The sequence below is a fragment of the Balaenoptera ricei genome, chromosome 3 (assembly GCF_028023285.1).
Source record: "Balaenoptera ricei isolate mBalRic1 chromosome 3, mBalRic1.hap2, whole genome shotgun sequence".
NCBI classification, from domain to species: Eukaryota; Metazoa; Chordata; class Mammalia; order Artiodactyla; family Balaenopteridae; genus Balaenoptera; species Balaenoptera ricei.
In genome coordinates, this window is record NC_082641.1 from 100,896,063 (window position 1) to 100,913,685 (window position 17,623).

The window sequence follows — 17,623 nt, forward strand, 5'->3', positions numbered from 1 at the left end:
TGAAGCAGGCACTGGTCGAGCAGGGGATGTACAGAGAGCAAGACAACAGCCACCTTGAGTGGCCTGACCATACAACTTATTTATTTGTTAACTGGAAGTTTGTACCTTTTGACCCCCCATTTTACCCACACCCCCTGCCTATGGCAACCACCAATCTGTTCTCTGTATCTATGAATTTGTTTGGGGTTTTTTTGGTTGTTGTTTTTAGATTCCTCATATAAGAATAATGAAATCATAGATTATTTGATTTTTTTTGTCTGGCTTATTTTACTTAGCATAATGCTCAAGTTTCTCCATGTTATTGCAAAAGGCAAGATTTCCTTTTTTACGGCGGTTAAGCTTCCATTGTATAAATATATACCACATTTTCTTTATCCTTCAATGGACTGTTTCCATATCTTGGCTATTGTAAATAATGCTGCAATGGACATGGAGGTGCATATACTTTTCAAGTTAGTGTTTTCATTTTCACTGGATAAATACCCAGAATTAAATTGGTGAATCATATGGTAGTTCTATTTTTAGTTTTTTGAGAAGCCCTCTCCCCTACTATTTTCCTTAGTGGCTACACCAATTTGCATTCCCACCAACAGCGCACAGAGTTTCCACATCCCTCCACATCCTCGCCAACATTTGTTAGGTTTTTTTTTTTGTCTTTCTGATGATAGCCATTCTAATGGGTGTGAGGTGCTACCTCATTGTGGTTTTGATTTGTAGTTCACTGATGATTTGTGATGCTGAACACCTTTTCATGTAGCTGTTGGCCATCTGTATGCATTCTATGAAAAAAAAAAGTCTATTCAAATTCTCTTATTTTTTAATTAACTTGTTTTTGTGTGTGGGTTTTTTTTGTTGTTTTTTTTTTTTTGCTATTGAGTTGTATGAGTTATTTCTATATTTTGGATGTTAACCATTTCTCATGTATTTCTATCAGAAGTCTCTTCAGGAAAATCTAGGTTTTTACTATCAAGTGCTCAAAGTACTTCCACCTTCTATGCACTACCTAATTCAAAGCCACTTCCACATTTTCTGTTACTTCTGACAGCAGCACCCCACTTTCCAGTACCAAAATCTTTATTAGTTTCCCAGGGTTGTCATGAGAAAGTGTCACAAATTGGGTATCTTAAAGCAACAGAAATGTATTCTCTTGTAGTCTTGAAGGCTAGCAGTTCAAAATCATGGTGTTAACAGAGCCATGCTTGCTCCTTCTGAAACTCTGGACCGAGTCCTGTCTTGCCACTTCTTAGCCTCCAGTGGTGGCCACAACCCTTGTTGTTCCTTAGCTTGTAGCTGTATCAAGACAATTTGTGCTTCTGTTATCACATGATATTCTCCTGAGTCTCTGCATCCAAATTTCTCTCTAATTAGGATACCAGTCATATTGAGTTGGGGCTCATCCTAATGACCTCTTAGTAACTTTACTGCATCTACAAATATCCTATTTATAAACAAGGTCACATTCCCAGGTACCAGGGGTTAGGACTTAAACATATATTTTGGGGGACACAATTCAACCCATAACTGAGACCAAGCCAATCCCAGAAACCAAAGTGAGCCCAGCATTCCAGCCATCTCACTAAGTAATATATATGAGTGATTTTATAATCAAGTCTTTTCTTTCCTTTTTCTTTTTTATTCCACCTCCAGTAAGGATTTGTTCGTACTATAACTTATGTGTCTTTTACATTGCTAGAGACACAATTCTTTTTTCCCTGGACTTTGTTAACATTCCTTTCATTCAACAAAAAAGAATTACCAAGTTGACTTTCTTCCCAGGATTCATATTCATATATTGATTTCTTTCTTTATGGCTCAAAGCAGAAAGAAAGAACATTCCAGAGAAACCGTTGAATGATAGTTCACAGGAGGGAAAAGGGAAGCCCCTTATGTAGGACTGGGGTACATTCTGAATACCTTGGGAGACAGTCTAAGAGAAGTAGGATCGATTTTGCATTGGTTGCAATTTCTGAGTTAAGAGAAGTGGGGATAAAGTAGGGGTTGAATACTATAATGTGATGTAGTTTAGCAACTGGGTAACCCCAGTAATAGACGGGTATAGAAATGTACCCATCTGGGACCATCATTAATAATAGAGCAGTCATTTAAAGAGGGAGTTGTTTTAGCATTCTCCAGCTGAAACACGTCTTGCCTTCAGGATAAACAATGTTTCCTGTTAACTTCCCAGCTGGCTTTATCTGTGTCTGTCCTCCCAAACTGAAAATTTCTGGGCTGCTTTTCTCCTTTTCAGTCCAAGTTGCTTTTTCTCTTTTTCAGTCTGGAGTATTCTTTGCTCCTTCATGACTAAAATTCTATGTGGTGTGGATTGTTGCCAAGTATCCTCACTTAGTGTTGTCTAAAGATCACTGCAATTGTCAGTTTCTTCATAAATCCTGCTCCTTTAAAGCTATGTTTTCGTGGAGGACTTCTTGTTTTTAATCTCTTCTGCCTTTTGCTGTTGATTTTGGTTGATTTGGGGAGAAGAGTGAGTTAAGCAATATCATACTTCCCCATATTTTTTTTTTAACATCTTTATTGGAGTATAATTGCTTTACAATGGTGTGTTAGTTTCTGCTGCATAACAAAGTGAATCAGCTATATGTGTGCATATATCACCATATACCCTCCCCTCTTGCGTCTCCCTCCCACCCTCCCTATCCTACCCCTCGAGGGGGACACAAAGCGGCGAGCTGATCTCCCTGTGCTATGTGGCTGCTTCCCACTAGTTATCTATTTTACATTTGGTAGTGTGTATATGTATATGCCACCCTCTCACTTCATCCCAGCTTACCCTTTCCCCTCCCTGTGTCCTCAAGTCCATTCTCTATGTCTGCGTCTTTATTCCTGTCCAGCCCCTAGGTTCTTCAGAACCGTTTTTTTTTAGATTCCACATATATCTGTTAGCATATGGTATTTGTTTTTCTCTTTCTGACTTACTTCACTCTGTATGACAGTCTCTAGGTCCATCCACGTCACTACAAATAACTCAATTTCATTTCTTTTTATGGCTGAGTAATATTCCATTGTATATATGTGCTACGTCTTCTTTACCCATTCATCTGTTGATGGACACTTAGGTTGCTTCCATGTCCTGGCTGTTGTAAATAGAGCTGCAATGAGCATTGTAGTACATGACTCTTTTCTAATTATAGTTTTCTCAGGGTATATGCCCAGTAGTGGGATTGCTGGTTCATATGGTAGTTCTATTTTTAGGTTTTGAGGAACCTCCATACTGTTCTCTATAGTGGTGGTATCAACTTACATTCCCAGCAAGAGTGCAAGAGGGTTCCCTTTTCTCTCCACACCCTCTCCAGCATTTATTCTTTGTAGATTTCTTGATGATGGCCATTCTGACTGGTGTGAGGTGATACCTCATTGTAGTTTTGATTTGCATTTCTCTAATCATTAGTGATGTTGAGCATCCTTTCATGTGTTTGTTGACAGTCTGTATATCTTCTTTGGAGAAATGTCTATTTAGGTCTTCTGCCCATTTTTGGATTGGGTTGTTTGTTTTTATGATATTGAGCTGCATGAGCTGCTTGTATATTTTGAAGATTAATCCTGTGTCAGTTGCTTCATTTGCAAATATTTTCTCCTATTCTGAGAGTTGTCTTTTCATCTTGTTTATGGTTTTCTTAACTGTGAAAAAGCTTTTAAGTTTCATTAGGTGCCATTTGTTTACTTTTGTTTTTATTTCCATTTCTCTAGGAGGTGGGTCAAAAAGGATCTTGCTGTGATTTATGTCATAGAGTGTTTTGCCTATGTTTTCCTCTAAGAGTTTTATACTGTCTGGCCTTATATTTAGGTCTTTAATTCATTTTGAGCTTATTTTTGTGTATGGTGTTAGGGAGTGTTCTAATTTCATTCTTTTACATGTAGCTGTCCAGTTTTCCCAGCACCACTTATTGAAGAGGCTGTCTTTTCTCCATTGTATATTCTTGCCTCCTTTATCAAAGATAAGGTGACCATATGTGCATGAGTTTATCTCTGGGCTTTCTATCCCGTTCCATTGATCTATATTTCTGTTTTTGTGCCACCACCATACTGTCTTGATTACTGTAGCTTTGTAGTATAGTCTGAAGTCCAGGAGCCTGATTCCTCCAGCTCTGTTTTTCTTTCTCAAGATTGCTTTGGCTATTCGGGGTCTTTTGTGTTTCCATACACATTGTGAAATTTTTTGTTCTAGTTCTGTGAAAAATGCCATTGGTAGTTTGACAGAGATGGCATTGAATCTGCAGATTGCTTTGGGTAGTATAGTCATTTTCACAATGTTGATTCTTCCAATGCAAGAACATGGCATACCTCTCCATCTGTTTGTATCGTCTTTAATTTCTTTCATCAGTGTCTTATAGTTTTCTGCATACAGGTCTTTTGTCTCCTTAGGTAGGTTTATTCCTAGGTATTTTATGCTTTTTGTTGCAATGGGAAATGGGAGTGTTTCCTTAATTTATCCTTCAGATTTTTCATCATTAGTGTATAGGAATGCAAGAGATTTCTGTGCATCTATTTTGTATCTTCTACTTTACCACATTCGTTGATTAGCTGTAGTAGTTTTCTGGTAGCATCTTTAGGATTCACTATGTATAGTATCATGTCATCTGCAAACAGTGACAGCTTTACTTCTTTTCTGATTTGGATTCCTTTTATTTCTTTTTCTTCTCTGATTGCTGTGGCTAAAACTTCCAAAACTATGTTGAACAATAGCGGTGAGAGTGGGCAGCCTTGTCTTGTTCCTGATCTTAGTGGAAATGGTTTCAGTTTTTCACCATTGAGAATGATGTTGGCTGTGGGTTTGTCGTATATGACCTTTATTTTGTGGAGGTGAGTTCCCTCTATGCCTACTTTCTGGTGGGTTTTTATCATAAATGGGTGTTGAATTTTGTCAAAACCTTTTTCTGCCTCTATTGATATGATCACGTTTTTTCTCCTTCAATTTGTTAATATGGTTTATCACATTGATTGATTTGTATATACTGAAGAATCCTTGCATTCCTGGGATAAACCCCACTTGATCATGGTGTATGATCCTTTTAATGTGCTTGTGGATTCTGTTTGCTAGTGTTTTGTTGAGGATTTTTTAACCCATGTTCATCAGTGATATTGGCCTGTAGTTTTCTTTTTTTGTGGCATCTTTGTCTGGTTTTGGTATCAGAGTGATGGTGGCCTTGTGGAATGAGTTTGGGAGTGTTCCTCCCTCTGCTATATTTTGGAAGAGTTTGAGAAGGATAGGTGTTAGCTCTTCTCTAAATGTTTGATAGAATTCGCCTGTGAAACCATCTGGTCCTGGGGTTTTGTTTGTTGGAAGATTTTTAATCACAGTTTCAATTTCAGTGCTTGTGATTGGTCTGTTTATATTTTCTATTTCTTCTTGGTTAAGTCTCGGAAGGTTGTGCTTTTCTAAGAATTTGTCCATTTCTTCCAGGTTGTCCATTTTATTGGCATATAGTTGCTTGTAGTAATCTCTCATGATCCTTTGTATTTCTGCAGTGTCAGTGGGTAAGGTTGGTTCAGTAGGTTGTGTAGGCTTCCTGGTGGAGGGAACTGGTTCCTGTGTTCTAGTGCATGAGGCTGGATCTTGTGTTTCTCGTGGGCAGGATCGCGTCTAGTGGTGTGTTTTGGCTTGTCTGTGGCCTTATTATGATTTTAGGCAGCCTCTCTGCTAATGGGTGGGGTTGTGTTCCTGTCTTGCTAGTTGTTTGGCACAGAGTGTCCAGCACTGTAGCTTGCTGGTTGTTGAGTGGAGCTGGGTGTTAGCGTTGAGATGGAGATCTCTGTGAGAGCTTTCGCCATTTGATATTATGTGGGGCCAGGAGGTCTCTGGTGGACCAATGTCCTGAAGCTAGCTCTCCCACCTCAGAGGCTCAGGCCTGACACCTGGCCAGAGCACCAAGACCCTGTCAGCCACTCGGCTCAGAAGAAAAATAAATAAATAAATAAATAAAATATAATAATTAAAACTAAGAAAATTATTAAAAATAAAACAATAGAAATTTAATAAAAAAAGAGAAAGATAGAACAACCAAACCAAAAACCAAATCCACCAATGATAACAAGTGCTAAAAACTATACAAAAAAAAAAAAAAAAAAAAAGGACAGGGCTTCCCTGGTGGCACAGTGGTTAAGAATCTGCCTGCCAGTGCAGGGGACATGGGTTTGAGCCCTGGTCCAGGAAGATCCCACATGCCATGGAGCAACTAAGCCCATGCACCAGAACCACTGAGCCTGCACTCTAGAGCCCATGAGCTACAACTACTGAGCCTGTGTGCCTAGAGCCCATGCTCCACAACAAGAGAAGCCACCACAATGAGAAACCAACACACCACAACGAAGAGTAGCCCCCACTCGCTGCAACTAATGAAAGCCTGCATGCAGCAACAAAGATTCAATGCAGCCAAAAAAAACAAAAACAAAAAACAAACAAACAAAAAAAAGCCCCAGTCCAGGAGGACTACTAATTGTCCAGACCTTTCAGGATGAACTTATTGATTACCCCACCAGGTAAAGAACCACAGTGAGATGATGTACTTGCTGAAGGCAAGGAGAATACAGAATGGGTAGTGGGAGAAGGTAGAATTATAAATACCAACTATTAAAAAAAAAAAAAGGGACAGACAGAACCCTAGGACAAATGGTAAAAGCAAAGCTACAGAGACAAAATCACACATAGAAGCGTACACATACATGCTCACAAAAAGAGAGAAAGGAAAAAATATATATAAAAAAAAAAGGAAGCGAGCAACCAAATCAATAAACAAATCTACCAATGATAATAAGGTCTAAATACTAAACTAAAATAAACATAAAACCAGAAACAAATTAGATGCAGAAAGCAAACCCCAAGTCTACAGTTGCTCCCAAAGTCCACCACCTCAATTTTGGGATGATTCATTGTCTATTCACGTATTCCCCAGACGCAGGGTACATCAAGTTGATTGTGGAGATTTAATCCACTGCTCCTGAGGCTGCTGGGAGAGATTTCCCTTTCTCTTCTTTGTTCGCACAGCTCCTGGGGTTCAACTTTGGATTGGCCCTGCCTTTGCATGTAGGTCGCCTGAGGGCATCTGTTGCTCGCTCAGACAGGACGGGATTAAAGGAGCAGCTGATTAGGGGTCTCTGGCTCACTCAGGCCGCGGGAGGGAGGGGTACAAATTTGGGACAAGCCTGCGGCAGCAGAAGCCAACATGACATTGCAACAGCCTGAGGTGTGTTCTCCCAGGGAAGTTGTCCCTGGATCACGGGACCCCGGCAGCGGCGGGCTGCACAGGCTCCCAGGAGGGGAGGTGTGGATAGTGACCTGTGCTTGCATGCAGGCTTCTTGGTGGCACAGCAGCAGCCTTAGCGTCTCATGCCCATCTCTGGTGTCTGCGCTGATAGCCACGGCTCACGCCCATCTCTGGAGCTCTTTTAGGCAGTGCTCTGAATCCCCTCTCCTCATGCACCCTGAAACAATGGTCCCGTGCCTCTTAGGCAGTTCCAGACTTTTTCCCGGACTCCCTCTCAGCCAGCTGTGGCGCACTAGCCCCCTTCAGGCTGTGTTCACGCCGCCAACCCCAGTCCTCTCCCTGGGGTCTGACCCCCAAAGCCCGAGCCTCAGCTCCCAGCCCCCACCCATCCTGGCAGGTGAGCAGACAAGCCTCTCGGGCTGGTGAGTGCTGGTCGGCACCAATCCTCTGTGCAGGAATCTCTCCGCTTTGCCCTCTGCACCACTGTTGCTGCGCTCTCCTCCGTGGCTCTGAAGCCTCCCCCCCGCCCAACCCCCATCTCCCCCAGTGAACGGGCTTCCTAGTGTGTGGAAACTTTTCCTCCATCACAGCTCCCTCCCCAAGGTGCCAGTCCCATCCCTATTCTTTTGTCTCTGTTTTTTCTTTTTTCTTTTGCCCTACCCAGGTATGTGGGGAGTTTCTTGCCTTTGGGGAAGTCTGAAGTCTTCTGCCAGCGTTCAGTAGGAGTTGTTCCACATGTAGATGTATTTTTTGATGTATTTGTGGGAAGGAAGGTGATCTCCACGTTTCACTCCTCAGCCATCTTGAAGGTCCCTCCCCCCATACTTTATTCAAGTGAAGAAATTAAGTCAGAGTATGAAGTGGAAATTTAGTAAATCTTCATTCACCATAGGATAAGTTTGATAGGAATGCAAAAAGATATGATTGACTAGCAGCTTTGGTGAAAAAATAAACCGTGGAATGGAAGAGCTAGTTACTTTGTTGATGTGTATATATAATTTCTCATTAACATACAAGATTATACAATGACACCTGTTTGGAAAATAATTTAATCACTTGATTACTTATTTTTACACAATCTGTGTTTTCCTACAAGTAGGAAAATGAGTGTCATTCTATATACTGCTGGAGTTTTAAACCAAAGTGAATATCAAAAATGATCATTTATAGAAGAATAGCAAGGAGATGGAGGCAGACTAGTTTAGAATATTTGTTCATCATAAAAATCTAAGATAGTATTTAACTTCATATTTCACATTTTAAAAACCAAGCAGTATAATACATTAATGTTAATCTTGAAACAACAGCAATTTAATTGAAAAAAAAATTCTTTAAAACTAAGTGGAAATTATGAAGGTATAGAAAAAATTGAATAATTTTAATGGAGATAAAGAAAATCCACACATCCTTAAAAGTATAATAAAACTGGTGGTTGTAAAACATTTCACTATTTACATGTGTGAAATTTCTTTTCTGGTACATGCCTAAAGTAAATATTTTTCAAACTTTAATATGAACTTCTTTGAACTAACATCTTGTTTCCAGGAAATGCTGTGGTTGTCACATATACTTGTTACAAAAGCAGTTACTGTGAGTGCATTTTCAAACAACAAATATAAAAAGGTACAGAATCATGACATGGTCTGAAAGTTCATTTGCACAAAACTAAAACAGCAGTAGTAAGAAACAAAATAATTCTGTTAATTAAATGATTTTAAAGCCAGTCTGGGGGAGATGCTTAATTTAAAAAGTGGGGGAAAATTGCTCTTAAAAATAGAAGCAGATTGGGCTTCCCTGGTGGCGCAGTGGTTGAGAATCTGCCTGCCAATACAGGGGACACGGGTTCGAGCCCGGGTCTGGGAAGATACCACATGCCGCGGAGCAACTGGGCCCATGAGCCACAACTACTGAGCCTGCGCGTCTGGAGCCTGTGCTCCGCAACAAGAGAGGCCGTGATAGTGAGAGGCCCGCGCACCGCGATGAAGAGTGGCCCCCGCTCGCCGCAACTAGAGAAAGCCCTTGCACAGAAACGAAGACCCAACGCAGCCAAAAATAAATAAATAAATAATAAATAAATAAAATAAATTAAAAAAAAAAAAGAAGCAGATCTTTTGAAGAGCTGAGCTAAACATAGAAAAGAGAAGGGATGGGCAATTAGAGGGTAGGTAAGGAGAGAAAGTTATGGAAAGGAGCTGTTTTTGTTTTAAACTATGTATTACCAAGACTCATATACAAAGCACCAGATATAGGACTTCTCATGACTGGATCACTGGTATGAAATTTTTCAAGCAATAAGTTCCAAAATCATTTTTGACACGAAAATTTGCTTATATCAACATATTATCTCAACTGGAATCCACTGCCACAATTTAAAAAATAGGAAATAAAAAATCCTTGAAGGATGTAGAGCATTCTGAGAATTAGTAAATCCCTAGAAATTAAAAATTTTATGGAATATAGTTTAACTATCTTTCAAATAATTTTAATTGTAAAAAGTCATCTTCCAGTTTTAGACTATCTTAGTTATTTTGTTTCAAATATTTAAAATAAATCAAACTTGGATATTGTAGAGGAAATGCATGTCCATTGGAAGAACATTAGAAAGATCCCACTGTACCATTTGAGGCCAAGAAAACATTTTCCCTATCGTAAAAAATATTAGGGACTTCCATGGTGGTCCAGCAGTTAAGACTCTGTACTTCCACTATGGGGGCACGGGTTCTACCTCTGGTTGGGGAACTGAGATCCCACATGCCACGAGGTATGGCCAAAAAAAAAAAAAAAAATTAAACTTCCTATGTTTAAAACATCAAAACCTTTTTTTTATAGATTATATTTTAGTGCAATTTGCAGTTCAGTTCTACAGATTTTCAGTGAGAGGTTTACCTTTTTTGAATCTGCAAAATTGAACACGAAGGCATATATGTGACTAGAAGTTGCAGATCTTACGTCCTCTGGTGAAGGAAGATATATCTCAAGGCTTTAAAATGTTTTAATTGAAGTCCTGGTACAACTTTTCCTTCCATGGAATGAGAAACCACTCAGGTTTTCTAAACTAATAATAAAGCACATCAATAGGGACAGTTAATCTAAAGAAATTTATTTGTTTTTCCCAAGCCCTTATGCTGTCTCACAAATACTGGGCTTTTACCTTCAGTCTGTCAGGCTGAAGAAGAGGAGAAGAGGGTGGGTCTTGGAGATCAGTTTTTTGAATTTGTAAGGAGCATCTATAGGATTAATAAGGATGTTTACATTCATAGTTAGATAGTTGCAGCAAGTAGGGTAGTCTGGAAACAGTCCACAGATGCATGCTATAGCCTAAAACATTTCTTAGGAAAACTTCACGCTGTTTTGTCTTTAACAATTGCTTTTCAGCACTCAGTTTCATTTTTTTTTTTTAAGGATTTATTTTTTATTTTTAAATTTTATTTATTTTTGGCTGCATCGGTTCTTAGTTGCAGCATGCAGGATCTTCACTGAGGAGCACGGGCTCTTCTTTGCGGAGCGCAGGCTTCTCTCTAGTGGTGGCGTGGGGGTTTTCTCTTCTCTAGTTGGGGTGCATGGGCTGCAGAGCGCATGGGCTCTGTACTCTGTGGCACGCAGCCTCTCCAGTTGAGGCACGTGAGCTCAGTAGTTGTGGCACGCGGGCTTAGTTGCCCCGTGGCGTGCGGGATCTTAGTTCCCTGACCAGGGATTGAACCCACGTCCTCTGTATTTTAAAGTGGATTCTCTACCACTGGACCACCAGGGAAGTCCCCAGTTTCATCTTTAACAATGTCAGACGATCTACCTAATTTAGCCATAGTGTTAGGTAAGACTGAGAAAATGTTCACTGCCTATAGAAGGTAAAGCCTAAGATCACTCTCGGGAATGGGCAACTTTATTAGTGAACTGTATACTACACTCTGGGTCCATTAATGTTGGTTTACTTCAAGAATTTTGGATATCATATAAGTATATTATTTCAGTAATAAACCTTAACTGTTAGTATAATGGCTTTTCTGAGGTCTCTGAATCTTTCTAGCAAATCATTGAACTCAAGGGTAGGATTAGGGACCTTCCAAACTACAACAGAACTACTATCTGTCAGTAACTACTATCTTGGTGGATGCATCCTGTATACTTGAAAAGCACATTTTCTGAAGTTATTAGATGGAATGTTTTATAAATGTCAGTATGGTCGGGTCAGTTAATACTATTGTTAGTCTTTTATATCCATACAGCTTTTCTGACTACTTTTCAATTACTAAGAGAAGATTATTGGTACCACCAACTATAATCATGAATGTATCTATTCTTTTTCAGGTTTGGCAGTTTTTGCCTCCTATATTGTGAAGCACAGTTTTTAAGTGAATACACATTTACAGTATATCTCCCTGGCAAATTGACTATTATTCATCATGAAATGTCCCTCCTTACTACAGGTAATATTCTTTGGCCTGAATTCTATCATTATCATGTGCTTGTGATATCTTTTTCCATCCTTTTACTATTAACCAAATGTATAGATTTAAATGTGCCTATTGTATACATCATGGTAGTCTAAGGGCTCTATCAATTTAAAGGTCGATATTCTGAGAATTATCAGGAAAAATTTGGGAGTGTTTGTTCTGAGCTGGCTTGTAACCACAGATCTTTTGGCAAAGTGGTAGTGTTTAGAAAAATAAATACTCTTTCCTGTTTCTTTTCTTTCCACATGCTGTATTTTTCACTTAATGCAGTGAATAGCCCTGGATGCAGCCATACCCAGTAGTCAACTTATTTTCTCAGTGCATACATTCTTGTTTTTTAATCTGCCCTGGGAAACAATACAAGATCTGAGTCAATTGAAAAACAGGACTGAATACTCACTTTCACCCCTTCTGCTCTTTTTGGTCATTACATGTCTCAGTATCAGACAATCTTCTTTTTCATTTTTCAGATAAGGAAATGATGACACAGAAAGTTGAACTGATGTAACTAAGGTAATAAGTCAGGCTCCAATGTGAATATTGGGCTCCTGGCTCTCTGTCCAGGGCACTTTCATCCAAGCCCATTACCTTTCTGTGTATCCTCCTCCTCCTAAAAAGGTTTAGGGTCCTTTTACTAAAGCATTCTATTGTCCCTACCCAAATCCTGTGTGTTTAACACACAGAAAAAACACAGGCACATTTATTATTATTCTTATTAAGCAAGAAAAGAACAACTATTTGTCACACCAGACATCATAATCACTCTTGTTAAAGCTGATCTTCAAGCTTGCCCCTTGTCATATGTGCTTGAAGATGAAGAAGAAACGCAGCCTTCAATTTTCCTAATGGTTTAACATAAAGTCACACCTCAAAATTCTTATCTCAGACAGATATATGGGTGGATGTGTGTGTATGAGTTGATTTCATTCTAATAAATTGGTGAATGGATGTGAATATACTCCCAGAGTGATATATAAGATATTTTTTATCATCATTGTTGGACAAGAGGCACTGTTTGTTATTGGTGAAGATAAAACACTAGTGATATAGTTTCCACACTCAAAGGGTTTAAAATTCAATATTGATATTGGAGTAAAGCAACTATATAAATAACTATAATTCAAAGCAGAGGATAAAGTCTTCTATAGATAACTGTAAACAAAGGAAAACAATGCCAGGAGCATGAGAAATAGCTTCATGAAAAATCTTCACTGGATGCTTTGATCCACACAGTAATCTTAGCAGATACACAGAAGGGAGGTGACTATTATGCTCACTTTATAAATGCTCTGGGCATCTATTTTTTTTAGTCCACCTTCATCCAGCCAAGGGGTAGTAGAATCATTTTTGTGACTCAAGTCATCAAAATTCAAATGTAGAAGAAACTATGTATTCTACTTTCGAGTGCCACCCTCTATTTCAAATCAGCTAACTGACTTAAGCTAAATCATTTTTTTAAATATCCTATGGTTACTGCATCCTCTGGTATAAAAGCTGATATTTTTATATCGATGGTCCTAAGTCAGTTATCAAGTCCGTTAGAGTTGTAACTTTGTCATATACCAAAATAAATTTAGAAGTTTCCATTGGTAAATTACAGGGGAAGCAAATAGAAAGTGTAAATTTCCACAAAGAAAATATGAAATACCCTATTTTGAAGGTAATCTATGACTCTGAGAAATATACCTAAATAAATCATTTTGGAAAACTGATATTAGATAAATAATAGTGTGGAAAAGAATCCAATAATGGGCAAGTGGCCATATGATTTTGTTTTGCTTTTTCTTCTTTTAATTTAGTGGTTTATTTGGAATTCCTTATTCCAGTTTGTTGTAAAAAGAATCGGGTTCTGCTGTTTCATTCCTCACCATGTGTGGGTGATTATGGAGGAGGATAGCTGTCTGTCAAAAGCAGATGATGCCCACGGAATGTCTGAAAATATAAAACTGCTTATTGCAAAATGGGTTTATCTGTCATGCACAGACTGCCTGGTCGACAGACACTGAAATCTGAGTGAGACAGTTGTGTTGACATGTAGTACTGAAAACAACCCTTTAATTCTTAAATAGCTGTAGTAAATGAATTTTCTTAATTCTTCAAAGTAGGCACTTGAAAATTAATCACTGATATATAAAACTGCATATATTCAATGTTATTCCATTATCAGCAAATAAAGCAATTATTATTCACCTTGTTACATTTTCAAATATCATAAAACTGCATGTGTGCTTAATTGATTGTAATATTTTAAAATTCCAAGCTGTTAACCCTTCCTTTCATTAATCATTTATGCATACAGATGTTATTTACATTTTTAAAAATCTAGCCATAATAGGCTAGCATTATTGTGGTAAAATTATATCTATTGACACAATTCTTAATAATCAATCAAATATAAATTTTATACTTGTCCAGGAAGATGAATGAACATGATAAACATATTATCTGACTAAACTCCATGCAGACTTAATAGGACTACCAAAATTCTCTTTGTGATTCAAATAGTATATGAAATGAATGGACAGAGATGAAGTAATTAGTAGTAGTAGTAATATACTCTCCCTGTATCCTTGTTAAAAATGGAATTTTAGAAAAATTAATAAATACAATGACTAGCTGATAGTAATTCTGAGTGTGTTGAATTCCCACAATCTATATCAAAGTTTTTATTCCCATTATTTTTATAAGTTGTACACTTTTGTTAGGAAAAAGAACTCAATATTTTAGGGAAATTCATATAGGCATGCTGATTATTTTCACTTTTGGAACTATATGAGATTGAAGCCTAATTAGTATATAGCAGCTATCTGTGCCAATATTTCCCAGACAGGATAGATATTTACATCCTTGAATTCTCCTTTCACCTACCAGTCTACTAAATTGTCTAAGAATATTAGCGAAGATTGGTGAAGGATTTGTATTTATTATGCATTAATCACCTTAACCATTCAACTTGTTGAAAAGATTCACAGGACTACAACATCTTATTCTCTGGGAAGAGCTCTAGTACAAGTACAAGATACAGTACAACAAGCATATGCATTGAAAGGAATCTAAGGTCATAGATACAGGCCTCTCTCTCCTCTCTCACCTGAGCCTCATAAAATATATATTTATCTCCTCCAGTTTGGAAGCACCACCTATATGTATGTCAAGCACTCTGACAGCAGGAAGTCCAAAATCTGCTCATCACTGGGGGGGGAGAGTCTCATAGTGAGCTGATCATCTAGGCATATTCTAGGCATATTCCAGCTATGTGACCGTCTATGATGTGTTTTCCATCAAAAATCAATTCTCTAATTCACCAACACCAACTGGCTGTCCAAGAATTCAATTCAATTCCAACACTAACTATCCAGAGTCAGCCCAGACCCTACAGGTTAAGCGCACAGTCCCACAAGACTGCCCTGAGACAGCAGCTGTAAACGGGTTACAAGGCTACCTGCACTTCTGCCTGGCTGACTACAAATTAGAAGGTTAGCATGATCCCCCCTGATTCAGGTTCAATAATTTGCTAGAAAAACTCACAGAACTTGGGAAAGTGCTATATTTACTATTACAGATATATTTTAAAGGATACACCTCAGAAACAGTCAAATGGAAGAGACGCATATTACAAGGTATGGGGGCAGGGATAGTACAGCTTGTCCATGCCCTCTTTATGCATGTTCCCCTGGGAGTGTGTTGATGTGTTCACTAACTTGGAAACTCTCCAAATCTCATTGTTTAGGAGTCTTTATAACCCAATCTCCTGATCTCTCCCTTCCTCAGAAGCCAGGGGGTGGGAGAGCTGAAAGTTTCAACCCTCTAATCACACAATATGTTCTTTTGGTGACTAGCCCCCATCCTGAAGCTATCTCAGAGGCCCCTCAGCCAAGAGAGTCATATCATTAGTATACAAAACACACTCTTATTACTCAGAAAATTGTTTTGGGTAGTAATATTACTTCTTCTAATACGTGAACATAGGATATCTTTCCATTTATTTGTATGATCTTCAGATGGGGATCAGCCAGGATAGCAGAGTAGAAATATCCTGAGCTCACCTCTGCTCACAGGCACATGAAAATCACAACTATTTTCAGGACAACCATTGATAAAAAAGAACGGAACCTACTAGAAAAGATCTACAACTAAAGATATAAAGAAGGAACCACAACAAGATGGGAAGGAGGGGAGCAGTTTCAATATAGGCACGTCCCATACCCCCAGGTGGGTGACCTACAAATGGGAGAATAATTACAATTTCAGAGTATCTCCCAAAGGAGAGAGAGGTCTGAGCACCACATCGGGTTCCCTGGCCCAGGGGTCCTGCACTAGGAAGACAAGCCCCCAAAGCATTTGGATTGGAAGGCCAGCAGGGCTTAGTTCCAGTAGTCCTAGAGGGTTGGGGGAAATAGACTTCACTCTTAATGGACACACACAAAAATCTCACATGCTCCCAGACCCAGGGCAGAAGCAATAATTTGGTATGAGCCTGAGTCAGACATACCTGCTGATCTTGGAGAGTCTCCCAGAGAGGCAGGAGGTGACTGCAGTTCACCCTGGGGATGTAGAAACTAGCAGTGGACATTTTTGGAGCTCATTTTACCAGAAGACTGGTGTTGGCAAGCACCATTTTGGAATCCTCCTTCTAGTTTATTAGCTCCAGAACCTAGCCCCACCTTGGCCCCAAAACCAGTAGGCACCTGTGGAGAGATCCCTCAGTCCAAGCAACTGCACATGCATACAGTGCCATCCACCAGCAGACAGGCTGCCTTAAGACTCCCAGAGCCCAGAGCCATCCCTGGACATGACCCTGCCCACCAGAAGGCCTAGGACCAGACCTCACACACTAGTGCACAGGCACTAGACCCAGGACCCCCGGGGCCCTCCAGCCAGAGACCACAGGACCCAGCTCCACTCACCAGTGGGCAGCTGCCAGCCCCAGAATCCTCTAGGCCCCAGCCTCACCCACCAAGGAGCATGTTCTAGACCTGGGCCCACCTCCAACCACCAACAGGCAGACCCCAGTCCCCAGAAAATTGCAGCCCCACAGTCTGCAGACCTGGCCTGCCTTTCAGCAGTCCAGATCCTGCCCTAGGACTGGCTGGGTCCTGCCCTCCCCCACTAGCAGGCCAACACAAGCTTAGGGACACACTGGACTCTGCAGCCAACTGTGTCCGGAACTACCCCTCCCACGATCAATCTGACACTAGCTCTGGGTCCCTTGGGTCCTACAACCAGACCCCAGGACCCAGCTCTGCCAGTCAGTACACTGGCACTAGCCCCAGGACTTGGCTTCACCCACCAGTGAGCAGGCAATAGCCCTGGCGACTTCTGGACCCTGACTCCACCCACCAGTGAGCCAGCACTAGCCCCAGGGCTTCCAGGGGGTTTCACAGCCAGCCACCTCATGATCTGGTCCTGCCAACCAGTGGCCAGCAGCCTCCAGAGAAGGCAGAGCCTGGCAACCAATAGGATTGCCCATACAGCCTGCCACAACAGAAGGACACACACAGCCCTTATAGGGGGGACCCCTAGAGCATATATTAATAGCTCCAGTGTTGTGAGAGGAGTGTACTGCTGGGAAGCACAAGATGTCTACTACAAAAGACCACTTCTCCAAGGTGGGGAAACATAACCAACCTATGAGATACATAAAAATAAACAGTAACTTAGGCAAAATGAGGCAACAGAGGAACATATTCCAAACAAAGGAACAAGGTAAAAACCCAGAAGAAGAATTAACTGAAGTGGAGATAAACAATCTTCCCAAGAGAGTTCAGAGTAGTGATTGAAAAGATGATCAAAGAACTTAGAAGAAGAATAGATGCATAGGGCAAGAAGTTAGAAGTTTTTAACAAGGAGTGAGAAAATATAAAGAACAACAAAACAGAGATGAAGAATGAAATAACAAATATTTGTATCATCTTCAATTTCCTTCATCAATGTCTTATAACTTTCAGAGTT